Here is a 12,847-nt window from a genome sequence, read left to right as displayed (position 1 = left end):
CACCGAAAAAGCTTTCAGGGGATCGTTTGCAACACTTTGGCACCATTTTTGAGTGAATTGCAGAACGTCAGATTTTTGCTGAAATTGTGACCGCGCGGCTTAGGGATTTTTTCAAAAAAAGTTGTTCAGACGTCGAGGGCTAATTCTGTTTCCCATGATAAAAACCCATCTGTTTCCACCGAAAAAGCTTTCAGGGGATCGTTTGCAACACTTTGGCACCATTTTTGAGTGAATTGCAGAACGTCAGATTTTTGCTGAAATTGTGACCGCGCGGCTTAGGGATTTTTTCAAAAAAAGTTGTTCAGACGTCGAGGGCTAATTCTGTTTCCCATGATAAAAACCCATCTGTTTCCACCGAAAAAGCTTTCAGGGGATCGTTTGCAACACTTTGGCACCATTTTTGAGTGAATTGCAGAACGTCAGATTTTTGCTGAAATTGTGACCGCGCGGCTTAGGGATTTTTTCAAAAAAAGTTGTTCAGACGTAAAGGGCTAATTCTGTTTCCCATGATAAAAACCCATCTGTTTCCACCGAAAAAGCTTTCAGGGGATCGTTTGCAACACTTTGTCACCATTTTTGAGTGAATTGCAGAACGTCAGATTTTTGCTGAAATTGTGACCGCGCGGCTTAGGGATTTTTTCAAAAAAAGTTGTTCAGACGTCGAGGGCTAATTCTGTTTCCCATGATAAAAACCCATCTGTTTCCGCCGAAAAAGCGTTCAGGGGATCGTTTGCAACACTTTGGCACCTTTTTTGAGTGAATTGCAGAACGTCAGATTTTTGCTGAAATTGTGACCGCTCGGCTTAGGGATTTTTTCAAAAAAAGTTTTTCAGACGTCGAGGGCTAATTCTGTTTCCCATAGTAAAAACCCATCTGTTTCCACCGAAAAAGCTTTCAGGGGATCGTTTGCAACACTTTGGCACCATTTTTGAGTGAATTGCAGAACGTCAGATTTTTCCTGAAATTGTGACCGCGCGGCTTAGGGATTTTTTCAAAAAAAGTTGTTCAGACGTAAAGGGCTAATTCTGTTTCCCATGATAAAAACCCATCTGTTTCCACCGAAAAAGCTTTCAGGAGATTGTTTGCAACACTTTGGCACCATTTTTGAGTGAATTGCAGAACGTCAGATTTTTGCTGAAATTGTGACCGCGCGGCTTAGGGATTTTTTTCAAAAAAAGTTGTTCCGACGTAAAGGGCTAATTCTGTTTCCCATGATAAAAACCAATCTGTTTCCGCCGAAAAAGCTTTCAGGGGATCGTTTGCAACACTTTGGCACCTTTTTTGAGTGAATTGCAGAACGTCAGATTTTTGCTGAAATTGTGACCGCGCGGCTTAGGGATTTTTTCAAAAAAAGCTGTTCAGACGTCGAGGGCTAATTCTGTTTCCCATAGTAAAAACCCATCTGTTTCCACCGAAAAAGCTTTCAGGGCATCGTTTGCAACACTTTGGCACCATTTTTGAGTGAATTGCAGAACGTCAGAGTTTTGCTGAAATTGTGACCGCGCGGCTTAGGGATTTTTTCAAAAAAAGTTGTTCAGACGTAAAGGGCTAATTCTGTTTCCCATGATAAAAACCCACCTGTTTCCACCGAAAAAGCTTTCAGGAGATTGTTTGCAACACTTTGGCACCATTTTTGAGTGAATGGCAGAACGTCAGATTTTTGCTGAAATTGTGACCGCGCGCGGCTTAGGGATTTTTTCAAAAAAAGTTGTTCAGACGTCGAGGGCTAATTCTGTTTCCCATGATAAAAACCCATCTCTCTCCACCGAAAAAGGTTTCAGGGGATCGTTTGCAACACTTTGGCACCTTTTTTGAGTGAATTGCAGAACGTCAGATTTTTGCTGAAATTGTGACCGCGCGGCTTAGGGATTTTTTTTTAAAAAAAGTTGTTCAGACGTCGAGGGCTAATTCTGTTTCCCATGATAAAAACCCATCTGTTTCCACCGAAAAAGGTTTCAGGGGATCGTTTGCAACACTTTGGCACCTTTTTTGAGTGAATTGCAGAACGTCAGATTTTTGCTGAAATTGTGACCGCGCGGCTTAGGGATTTTTTCAAAAAAAGTTGTTCAGACGTCGAGGGCTAATTCTGTTTCCCATGATAAAAACCCATCTGTTTCCACCGAAAAAGCTTTCAGGAGATTGTTTGCAACACTTTGCACCATTTTTGAGTGAATTGCAGAACGTCAGATTTTTGCTGAAATTGTGACCGCGCGGCTTAGGGATTTTTTCAAAAAAAGTTGTTCTGACTTTGAGGGCTAATTCTGTTCCCCATAGTAAAAACCCATCTGTTTCCACCAAAAAAGCTTTCAGGGGATCGTTTGCAACACTTTATCACCATTTTTGAGTGAATTGCAGAACGTCAGATTTTTGCTGAAATTGTGACCGCGCGGCTTAGGGATTTTTTCAAAAAAAGTTGTTCAGACGTCGAGGGCTAATTCTGTTTCCCATGATAAAAACCCATCTGTTTCCGCCGAAAAAGCGTTCAGGGGATCGTTTGCAACACTTTGGCACCTTTTTTGAGTGAATTGCAGAACGTCAGATGTTTGCTGAAATTGTGACCGTGCGGCTTAGGGATTTTTTCAAAAAAAGTTGTTCCGACGTCGAGGGCTAATTCTGTTTCCCATAGTAAAAACCCATCTGTTTCCACCGAAAAAGCTTTCAGGGGATCGTTTGCAACACTTTGTCACCATTTTTGAGTGAATTGCAGAACGTCAGATTTTTGCTGAAATTGTGACCGCGCGGCTTAGGGATTTTTTCAAAAAAAGTTGTTCCGACGTAAAGGGCTAATTCTGTTTCCCATGATAAAAACCCATCTGTCTCCACCGAAAAAGCTTTCAGGGGATCGTTTGCAACACTTTGGCACCATTTTTGAGTGAATTGCAGAACATCAGATTTTTGCTGAAATTGTGACCGCGCGGCTTAGGGATTTTTTCAAAAAAAGTTGTTCAGACGTCGAGGGCTAATTCTGTTTCCCATGATAAAAACCCATCTGTTTCCACCGAAAAAGCTTTCAGGAGATTGTTTGCAACACTTTGCACCATTTTTGAGTGAATTGCAGAACGTCAGATTTTTGCTGAAATTGTGACCGCGCGGCTTAGGGATTTTTTCAAAAAAAGTTGGTCTGACTTTGAGGGCTAATTCTGTTCCCCATAGTAAAAACCCATCTGTTTCCACCGAAAAAGCTTTCAGGGGATCGTTTGCAACACTTTGTCACCATTTTTGAGTGAATTGCAGAACGTCAGATTTTTGCTGAAATTGTGACCGCGCGGCTTAGGGATTTTTTCAAAAAAAGTTGTTCCGACGTAAAGGGCTAATTCTGTTTCCCATGATAAAAACCAATCTTTTTCCACCGAAAAAGCTTTCAGGGGATCGTTTGCAACACTTTGGCACCATTTTTGAGTGAATTGCAGAACGTCAGATTTTTGCTGAAATTGTGACCGCGCGGCTTAGGAATTTTTTGAAAAAAAGTTGTTCAGACGTCGAGGGCTAATTCTGTTTCCCATGATAAAAACCCATCTGTTTCCGCCGAAAAAGCGTTCAGGGGATCGTTTGCAACACTTTGGCACCTTTTTTGAGTGAATTGCAGAACGTCAGATTTTTGCTGAAATTGTGACCGCGCGGCTTAGGGATTTTTTCAAAAAAAGTTGTTCAGACGTAAAGGGCTAATTCTGTTTCCCATGATAAAAACCCATCTGTCTCCACCGAAAAAGCTTTCAGGAGATTGTTTGCAACACTTTGGCACCATTTTTGAGTGAATTGCAGAATGTCAGATTTTTGCTGAAATTGTGACCGAGCGGCTTAGGGATTTTTTCAAAAAAAGTTGTTCAGACGTCGAGGGCTAATTCTGTTTCCCATGATAAAAACCCATCTGTCTCCACCGAAAAAGGTTTCAGGGGATCATTTGCAACACTTTGGCACCTTTTTTGAGTGAATTGCAGAACGTCAGATTTTTGCTGAAATTGTGACCGTGCGGCTTAGGGATTTTTTCAAAAAAAGTTGTTCAGACGTCGAGGGCTAATTCTGTTTCCCATGATAAAAACCCATCTGTTTCCACCGAAAAAGATTTCAGGAGATTGTTTGCAACAGTTTGGCACCATTTTTGAGTGAATCGCAGAACGTCAGATTTTTGATGAAATTGTGACTGAGCGGCTTAGGGATTTTTTTTTAAAAAAAGTTGTTCAGACGTCGAGGGCTAATTCTGTTTCCCATGATAAAAACCCATCTGTTTCCACCGAAAAAGGTTTCAGGGGATCGTTTGCAACACTTTGGCACCTTTTTTGAGTGAATTGCAGAACGTCAGATTTTTGCTGAAATTGTGACCGCGCGGCTTAGGGATTTTTTCAAAAAAAGTTGTTCAGACGTCGAGGGCTAATTCTGTTTCCCATGATAAAAACCCATCTGTTTCCACCGAAAAAGCTTTCAGGAGATTGTTTGCAACACTTTGCACCATTTTTGAGTGAATTGCAGAACGTCAGATTTTTGCTGAAATTGTGACCGCGCGGCTTAGGGATTTTTTCAAAAAAAGTTGTTCTGACTTTGAGGGCTAATTCTGTTCCCCATAGTAAAAACCCATCTGTTTCCACCGAAAAAGCTTTCAGGGGATCGTTTGCAACACTTTGTCACCATTTTGGAGTGAATTGCAGAACGTCAGATTTTTGCTGAAATTGTGACCGCGCGGCTTAGGGATTTTTTCAAAAAAAGTTGTTCAGACTTAAAGGGCTAATTCTGTTTCCCATGATAAAAACCCATCTGTTTCCACCGAAAAAGCTTTCAGGAGATTGTTTGCAACACTTTGGCACCATTTTTGAGTGAATTGCAGAACGTCAGATTTTTGCTGAAATTGTGACCGCGCGGCTTAGGGATTTTTTAAAAAAAAGTTGTTCAGACGTCGAGGGCTAATTCTGTTTCCCATGATAAAAACCCATCTGTTTCCACCGAAAAAGCTTTCAGGAGATTGTTTGCAACACTTTGGCACCATTTTTGAGTGAATTGCAGAACGTCAGATTTTTGCTGAAATTGTGACCGCGCGGCTTAGGGATTTTTTCAAAAAAAGTTGTTCCGACGTAAAGGGCTAATTCTGTTTCCCATGATAAAAACCCATCTGTTTCCACCGAAAAAGCTTTCAGGAGATTGTTTGCAACACTTTGGCACCATTTTTGAGTGAATTGCAGAACGTCAGATTTTTGCTGAAATTGTGACCGCGCGCGGCTTAGGGATTTTTTCAAAAAAAGTTGTTCAGACGTCGAGGGCTAATTCTGTTTCCCATGATAAAAACCCATCTGTTTCCACCGAAAAAGATTTCAGGAGATCGTTTGCAACAGTTTGGCACCATTTTTGAGTGAATCGCAGAACGTCAGATTTTTGCTGAAATTGTGACCGCGCGGCTTAGGGATTTTTTTTTAAAAAAAGTTGTTCAGACGTCGAGGGCTAATTCTGTTTCCCATGATAAAAACCCATCTGTTTCCGCCGAAAAAGCGTTCAGGGGATCGTTTGCAACACTTTGGCACCATTTTTGAGTGAATTGCAGAACGTCAGATTTTTGCTGAAATTGTGACCGCGCGGCTTAGGGATTTTTTCAAAAAAAGTTGTTCAGAAGTAAAGGGCTAATTCTGTTTCCCATGATAAAAACCCATCTGTTTCCGCCGAAAAAGCGTTCAGGGGATCGTTTGCAACACTTTGGCACCTTTTTGGAGTGAATTGCAGAACGTCAGATTTTTGCTGAAATTGTGACCGCGCGGCTTAGGGATTTTTTCAAAAAAAGTTGGTCTGACTTTGAGGGCTAATTCTGTTCCCCATAGTAAAAACCCATCTGTTTCCACCGAAAAAGCTTTCAGGGGATCGTTTGCAACACTTTGTCACCATTTTTGAGTGAATTGCAGAACGTCAGATTTTTGCTGAAATTGTGACCGCGCGGCTTAGGGATTTTTTCCAAAAAAGTTGTTCCGACGTAAAGGGCTAATTCTGTTTCCCATGATAAAAACCCATCTTTTTCCACCGAAAAAGCTTTCAGGGGATCGTTTGCAACACTTTGGCACCATTTTTGAGTGAATTGCAGAACGTCAGATTTTTGCTGAAATTGTGACCGCGCGGCTTAGGGATTTTTTCAAAAAAAGTTGTTCAGACGTCGAGGGCTAATTCTGTTTCCCATGATAAAAACCCATCTGTTTCCACCGAAAAAGATTTCAGGAGATCGTTTGCAACAGTTTGGCACCATTTTTGAGTGAATCGCAGAACGTCAGATTTTTGCTGAAATTGTGACCGCGCGGCTTAGGGATTTTTTTTCAAAAAAAGTTGTTCAGACGTCGAGGGCTAATTCTGTTTCCCATGATAAAAACCCATCTGTTTCCGCCGAAAAAGCGTTCAGGGGATCGTTTGCAACACTTTGGCACCTTTTTTGAGTGAATTGCAGAACGTCAGATTTTTGCTGAAATTGTGACCGCGCGGCTTAGGGATTTTTTCAAAAAAAGTTGGTCTGACTTTGAGGGCTAATTCTGTTCCCCATAGTAAAAACCCATCTGTTTCCACCGAAAAAGCTTTCAGGGGATCGTTTGCAACACTTTGTCACCATTTTTGAGTGAATTGCAGAACGTCAGATTTTTGCTGAAATTGTGACCGCGCGGCTTAGGGATTTTTTCAAAAAAAGTTGTTCCGACGTAAAGGGCTAATTCTGTTTCCCATGATAAAAACCCATCTGTTTCCACCGAAAAAGCTTTCAGGGGATCGTTTGCAACACTTTGGCACCATTTTTGAGTGAATTGCAGAACGTCAGATTTTTGCTGAAATTGTGACCGCGCGGCTTAGGAATTTTTTCAAAAAAAGTTGTTCAGACGTCGAGGGCTAATTCTGTTTCCCATGATAAAAACCCATCTGTTTCCGCCGAAAAAGCGTTCAGGGGATCGTTTGCAACACTTTGGCACCTTTTTTGAGTGAATTGCAGAACGTCAGATTTTTGCTGAAATTGTGACCGCGCGGCTTAGGGATTTTTTCAAAAAAAGTTGTTCCGACGTAAAGGGCTAATTCTGTTTCCCATGATAAAAACCCATCTGTCTCCACCGAAAAAGCTTTCAGGAGATTGTTTGCAACACTTTGGCACCATTTTTGAGTGAATTGCAGAATGTCAGATTTTTGCTGAAATTGTGACCGAGCGGCTTAGGGATTTTTTCAAAAAAAGTTGTTCAGACGTCGAGGGCTAATTCTGTTTCCCATGATAAAAACCCATCTGTCTCCACCGAAAAAGGTTTCAGGGGATCATTTGCAACACTTTGGCACCTTTTTTGAGTGAATTGCAGAACGTCAGATTTTTGCTGAAATTGTGACCGTGCGGCTTAGGGATTTTTTCAAAAAAAGTTGTTCAGACGTCGAGGGCTAATTCTGTTTCCCATGATAAAAACCCATCTGTTTCCACCGAAAAAGATTTCAGGAGATCGTTTGCAACAGTTTGGCACCATTTTTGAGTGAATCGCAGAACGTCAGATTTTTGATGAAATTGTGACTGAGCGGCTTAGGGATTTTTTTTTAAAAAAAGTTGTTCAGACGTCGAGGGCTAATTCTGTTTCCCATGATAAAAACCCATCTGTTTCCACCGAAAAAGGTTTCAGGGGATCGTTTGCAACACTTTGGCACCTTTTTTGAGTGAATTGCAGAACGTCAGATTTTTGCTGAAATTGTGACCGCGCGGCTTAGGGATTTTTTCAAAAAAAGTTGTTCAGACGTCGAGGGCTAATTCTGTTTCCCATGATAAAAACCCATCTGTTTCCACCGAAAAAGCTTTCAGGAGATTGTTTGCAACACTTTGCACCATTTTTGAGTGAATTGCAGAACGGCAGATTTTTGCTGAAATTGTGACCGCGCGGCTTAGGGATTTTTTCAAAAAAAGTTGTTCTGACTTTGAGGGCTAATTCTGTTCTCCATAGTAAAAACCCATCTGTTTCCACCGAAAAAGCTTTCAGGGGATCGTTTGCAACACTTTGTCACCATTTTTGAGTGAATTGCAGAACGTCAGATTTTTGCTGAAATTGTGACCGCGCGGCTTAGGGATTTTTTCAAAAAAAGTTGTTCCGACGTAAAGGGCTAATTCTGTTTCCCATGATAAAAACCCATCTTTTTCCACCGAAAAAGCTTTCAGGGGATCGTTTGCAACACTTTGGCACCATTTTTGAGTGAATTGCAGAACGTCAGATTTTTGCTGAAATTGTGACCGCGCGGCTTAGGAATTTTTTCAAAAAAAGTTGTTCAGACGTCGAGGGCTAATTCTGTTTCCCATGATAAAAACCCATCTGTTTCCGCCGAAAAAGCGTTCAGGGGATCGTTTGCAACACTTTGGCACCTTTTTTGAGTGAATTGCAGAACGTCAGATTTTTGCTGAAATTGTGACCGCGCGGCTTAGGGATTTTTTCAAAAAAAGTTGTTCAGACGTAAAGGGCTAATTCTGTTTCCCATGATAAAAACCCATCTGTCTCCACCGAAAAAGCTTTCAGGAGATTGTTTGCAACACTTTGGCACCATTTTTGAGTGAATTGCAGAATGTCAGATTTTTGCTGAAATTGTGACCGAGCGGCTTAGGGATTTTTTCAAAAAAAGTTGTTCAGACGTCGAGGGCTAATTCTGTTTCCCATGATAAAAACCCATCTGTTTCCACCGAAAAAGGTTTCAGGGGATCGTTTGCAACACTTTGGCACCTTTTTTGAGTGAATTGCAGAACGTCAGATTTTTGCTGAAATTGTGACCGCGCGGCTTAGGGATTTTTTCAAAAAAAGTTGTTCAGACGTCGAGGGCTAATTCTGTTTCCCATGATAAAAACCCATCTGTTTCCACCGAAAAAGCTTTCAGGAGATTGTTTGCAACACTTTGCACCATTTTTGAGTGAATTGCAGAACGGCAGATTTTTGCTGAAATTGTGACCGCGCGGCTTAGGGATTTTTTCAAAAAAAGTTGTTCTGACTTTGAGGGCTAATTCTGTTCTCCATAGTAAAAACCCATCTGTTTCCACCGAAAAAGCTTTCAGGGGATCGTTTGCAACACTTTGTCACCATTTTTGAGTGAATTGCAGAACGTCAGATTTTTGCTGAAATTGTGACCGCGCGGCTTAGGGATTTTTTCAAAAAAAGTTGTTCCGACGTAAAGGGCTAATTCTGTTTCCCATGATAAAAACCCATCTTTTTCCACCGAAAAAGCTTTCAGGGGATCGTTTGCAACACTTTGGCACCATTTTTGAGTGAATTGCAGAACGTCAGATTTTTGCTGAAATTGTGACCGCGCGGCTTAGGAATTTTTTCAAAAAAAGTTGTTCAGACGTCGAGGGCTAATTCTGTTTCCCATGATAAAAACCCATCTGTTTCCGCCGAAAAAGCGTTCAGGGGATCGTTTGCAACACTTTGGCACCTTTTTTGAGTGAATTGCAGAACGTCAGATTTTTGCTGAAATTGTGACCGCGCGGCTTAGGGATTTTTTCAAAAAAAGTTGTTCAGACGTAAAGGGCTAATTCTGTTTCCCATGATAAAAACCCATCTGTCTCCACCGAAAAAGCTTTCAGGAGATTGTTTGCAACACTTTGGCACCATTTTTGAGTGAATTGCAGAATGTCAGATTTTTGCTGAAATTGTGACCGAGCGGCTTAGGGATTTTTTGAAAAAAAGTTGTTCAGACGTCGAGGGCTAATTCTGTTTCCCATGATAAAAACCCATCTGTCTCCACCGAAAAAGGTTTCAGGGGATCATTTGCAACACTTTGGCACCTTTTTTGAGTGAATTGCAGAACGTCAGATTTTTGCTGAAATTGTGACCGTGCGGCTTAGGGATTTTTTCAAAAAAAGTTGTTGAGACGTCGAGGGCTAATTCTGTTTCCCATGATAAAAACCCATCTGTTTCCACCGAAAAAGATTTCAGGAGATCGTTTGCAACAGTTTGGCACCATTTTTGAGTGAATCGCAGAACGTCAGATTTTTGATGAAATTGTGACTGAGCGGCTTAGGGATTTTTTTTTAAAAAAAGTTGTTCAGACGTCGAGGGCTAATTCTGTTTCCCATGATAAAAACCCATCTGTTTCCACCGAAAAAGGTTTCAGGGGATCGTTTGCAACACTTTGGCACCTTTTTTGAGTGAATTGCAGAACGTCAGATTTTTGCTGAAATTGTGACCGCGCGGCTTAGGGATTTTTTCAAAAAAAGTTGTTCAGACGTCGAGGGCTAATTCTGTTTCCCATGATAAAAACCCATCTGTTTCCACCGAAAAAGCTTTCAGGAGATTGTTTGCAACACTTTGCACCATTTTTGAGTGAATTGCAGAACGTCAGATTTTTGCTGAAATTGTGACCGCGCGGCTTAGGGATTTTTTCAAAAAAAGTTGTTCTGACTTTGAGGGCTAATTCTGTTCCCCATAGTAAAAACCCATCTGTTTCCACCGAAAAAGCTTTCAGGGGATCGTTTGCAACACTTTGTCACCATTTTTGAGTGAATTGCAGAACGTCAGATTTTTGCTGAAATTGTGACCGCGCGGCTTAGGGATTTTTTCAAAAAAAGTTGTTCAGACGTAAAGGGCTAATTCTGTTTCCCATGATAAAAACCCATCTGTTTCCACCGAAAAAGCTTTCAGGAGATTGTTTGCAACACTTTGGCACCATTTTTGAGTGAATTGCAGAACGTCAGATTTTTGCTGAAATTGTGACCGCGCGGCTTAGGGATTTTTTCAAAAAAAGTTGTTCCGACGTAAAGGGCTAATTCTGTTTCCCATGATAAAAACCCATCTTTTTCCACCGAAAAAGCTTTCAGGGGATCGTTTGCAACACTTTGGCACCATTTTTGAGTGAATTGCAGAACGTCAGATTTTTGCTGAAATTGTGACCGCGCGGCTTAGGGATTTTTTCAAAAAAAGTTGTTCAGACGTCGAGGGCTAATTCTGTTTCCCATAGTAAAAACCCATCTGTTTCCACCGAAAAAGCTTTCAGGGGATCGTTTGCAACACTTTGGCACCATTTTTGAGTGAATTGCAGAACGTCAGATTTTTGCTGAAATTGTGACCGCGCGGCTTAGGGATTTTTTCAAAAAAAGTTGTTCAGACGTAAAGGGCTAATTCTGTTTCCCATGATAAAAACCCATCTGTTTCCACCGAAAAAGCTTTCAGGGGATCGTTTGCAACAGTTTGGCACCATTTTTGAGTGAATTGCAGAACGTCAGATTTTTGCTGAAATTGTGACCGCGCGGCTTAGGGATTTTTTCAAAAAAAGTTGTTCAGACGTCGAGGGCTAATTCTGTTTCCCATGATAAAAACCCATCTGTTTCCGCCGAAAAAGCGTTCAGGGGATCGTTTGCAACACTTTGGCACCTTTTTTGAGTGAATTGCAGAACGTCAGATTTTTGCTGAAATTGTGACCGCGCGGCTTAGGGATTTTTTCAAAAAAAGTTGGTCTGACTTTGAGGGCTAATTCTGTTCCCCATAGTAAAAACCCATCTGTTTCCACCGAAAAAGCTTTCAGGGGATCGTTTGCAACACTTTGTCACCATTTTTGAGTGAATTGCAGAACGTCAGATTTTTGCTGAAATTGTGACCGCGCGGCTTAGGGATTTTTTCAAAAAAAGTTGTTCAGACGTAAAGGGCTAATTCTGTTTCCCATGATAAAAACCCATCTGTTTCCACCGAAAAAGCTTTCAGGAGATTGTTTGCAACACTTTGGCACCATTTTTGAGTGAATTGCAGAACGTCAGATTTTTGCTGAAATTGTGACCGCGCGGCTTAGGGATTTTTTCAAAAAAAGTTGTTCCGACGTAAAGGGCTAATTCTGTTTCCCATGATAAAAACCCATCTTTTTCCACCGAAAAAGCTTTCAGGGGATCGTTTGCAACACTTTGGCACCATTTTTGAGTGAATTGCAGAACGTCAGATTTTTGCTGAAATTGTGACCGCGCGGCTTAGGGATTTTTTCAAAAAAAGTTGTTCAGACGTCGAGGGCTAATTCTGTTTCCCATGATAAAAACCCATCTGTTTCTGCCGAAAAAGCGTTCAGGGGATCGTTTGCAACACTTTGGCACCTTTTTTGAGTGAATTGCAGAACGTCAGATTTTTGCTGAAATTGTGACCGCGCGGCTTAGGGATTTTTTCAAAAAAAGTTGTTCAGACGTCGAGGGCTAATTCTGTTTCCCATAGTAAAAACCCATCTGTTTCCACCGAAAAAGCTTTCAGGGGATCGTTTGCAACACTTTGGCACCATTTTTGAGTGAATTGCAGAACGTCAGATTTTTCCTGAAATTGTGACCGCGCGGCTTAGGGATTTTTTCAAAAAAAGTTGTTCAGACGTAAAGGGCTAATTATGTTTCCCATGATAAAAACCCATCTGTTTCCACCGAAAAAGCTTTCAGGGGATCGTTTGCAACACTTTGGCACCATTTTTGAGTGAATTGCAGAACGTCAGATTTTTGCTGAAATTGTGACCGCGCGGCTTAGGGATTTTTTCAAAAAAAGTTGTTCAGACGTCGAGGGCTAATTCTGTTTCCCATAGTAAAAACCCATCTGTTTCCACCGAAAAAGCTTTCAGGGGATCGTTTGCAACACTTTGGCACCATTTTTGAGTGAATTGCAGAACGTCAGATTTTTGCTGAAATTGTGACCGCGCGGCTTAGGGATTTTTTCAAAAAAAGTTGTTCAGACGTAAAGGGCTAATTCTGTTTCCCATGATAAAAACCCATCTGTTTCCACCGAAAAAGCTTTCAGGGGATCGTTTGCAACAGTTTGGCACCATTTTTGAGTGAATTGCAGAACGTCAGATTTTTGCTGAAATTGTGACCGCGCGGCTTAGGGATTTTTTCAAAAAAAGTTGTTCAGACGTCGAGGGCTAATTCTGTTTCCCATGATAAAAA

Source organism: Podarcis tiliguerta, assembly GCF_965153285.1.
Source record: "Podarcis tiliguerta genome assembly, chromosome: 3".
NCBI lineage: Eukaryota > Metazoa > Chordata > Lepidosauria > Squamata > Lacertidae > Podarcis > Podarcis tiliguerta.
The sequence above is the reverse complement of the archived record's forward strand: the minus strand, read 5'-3'. Positions refer to the sequence as shown.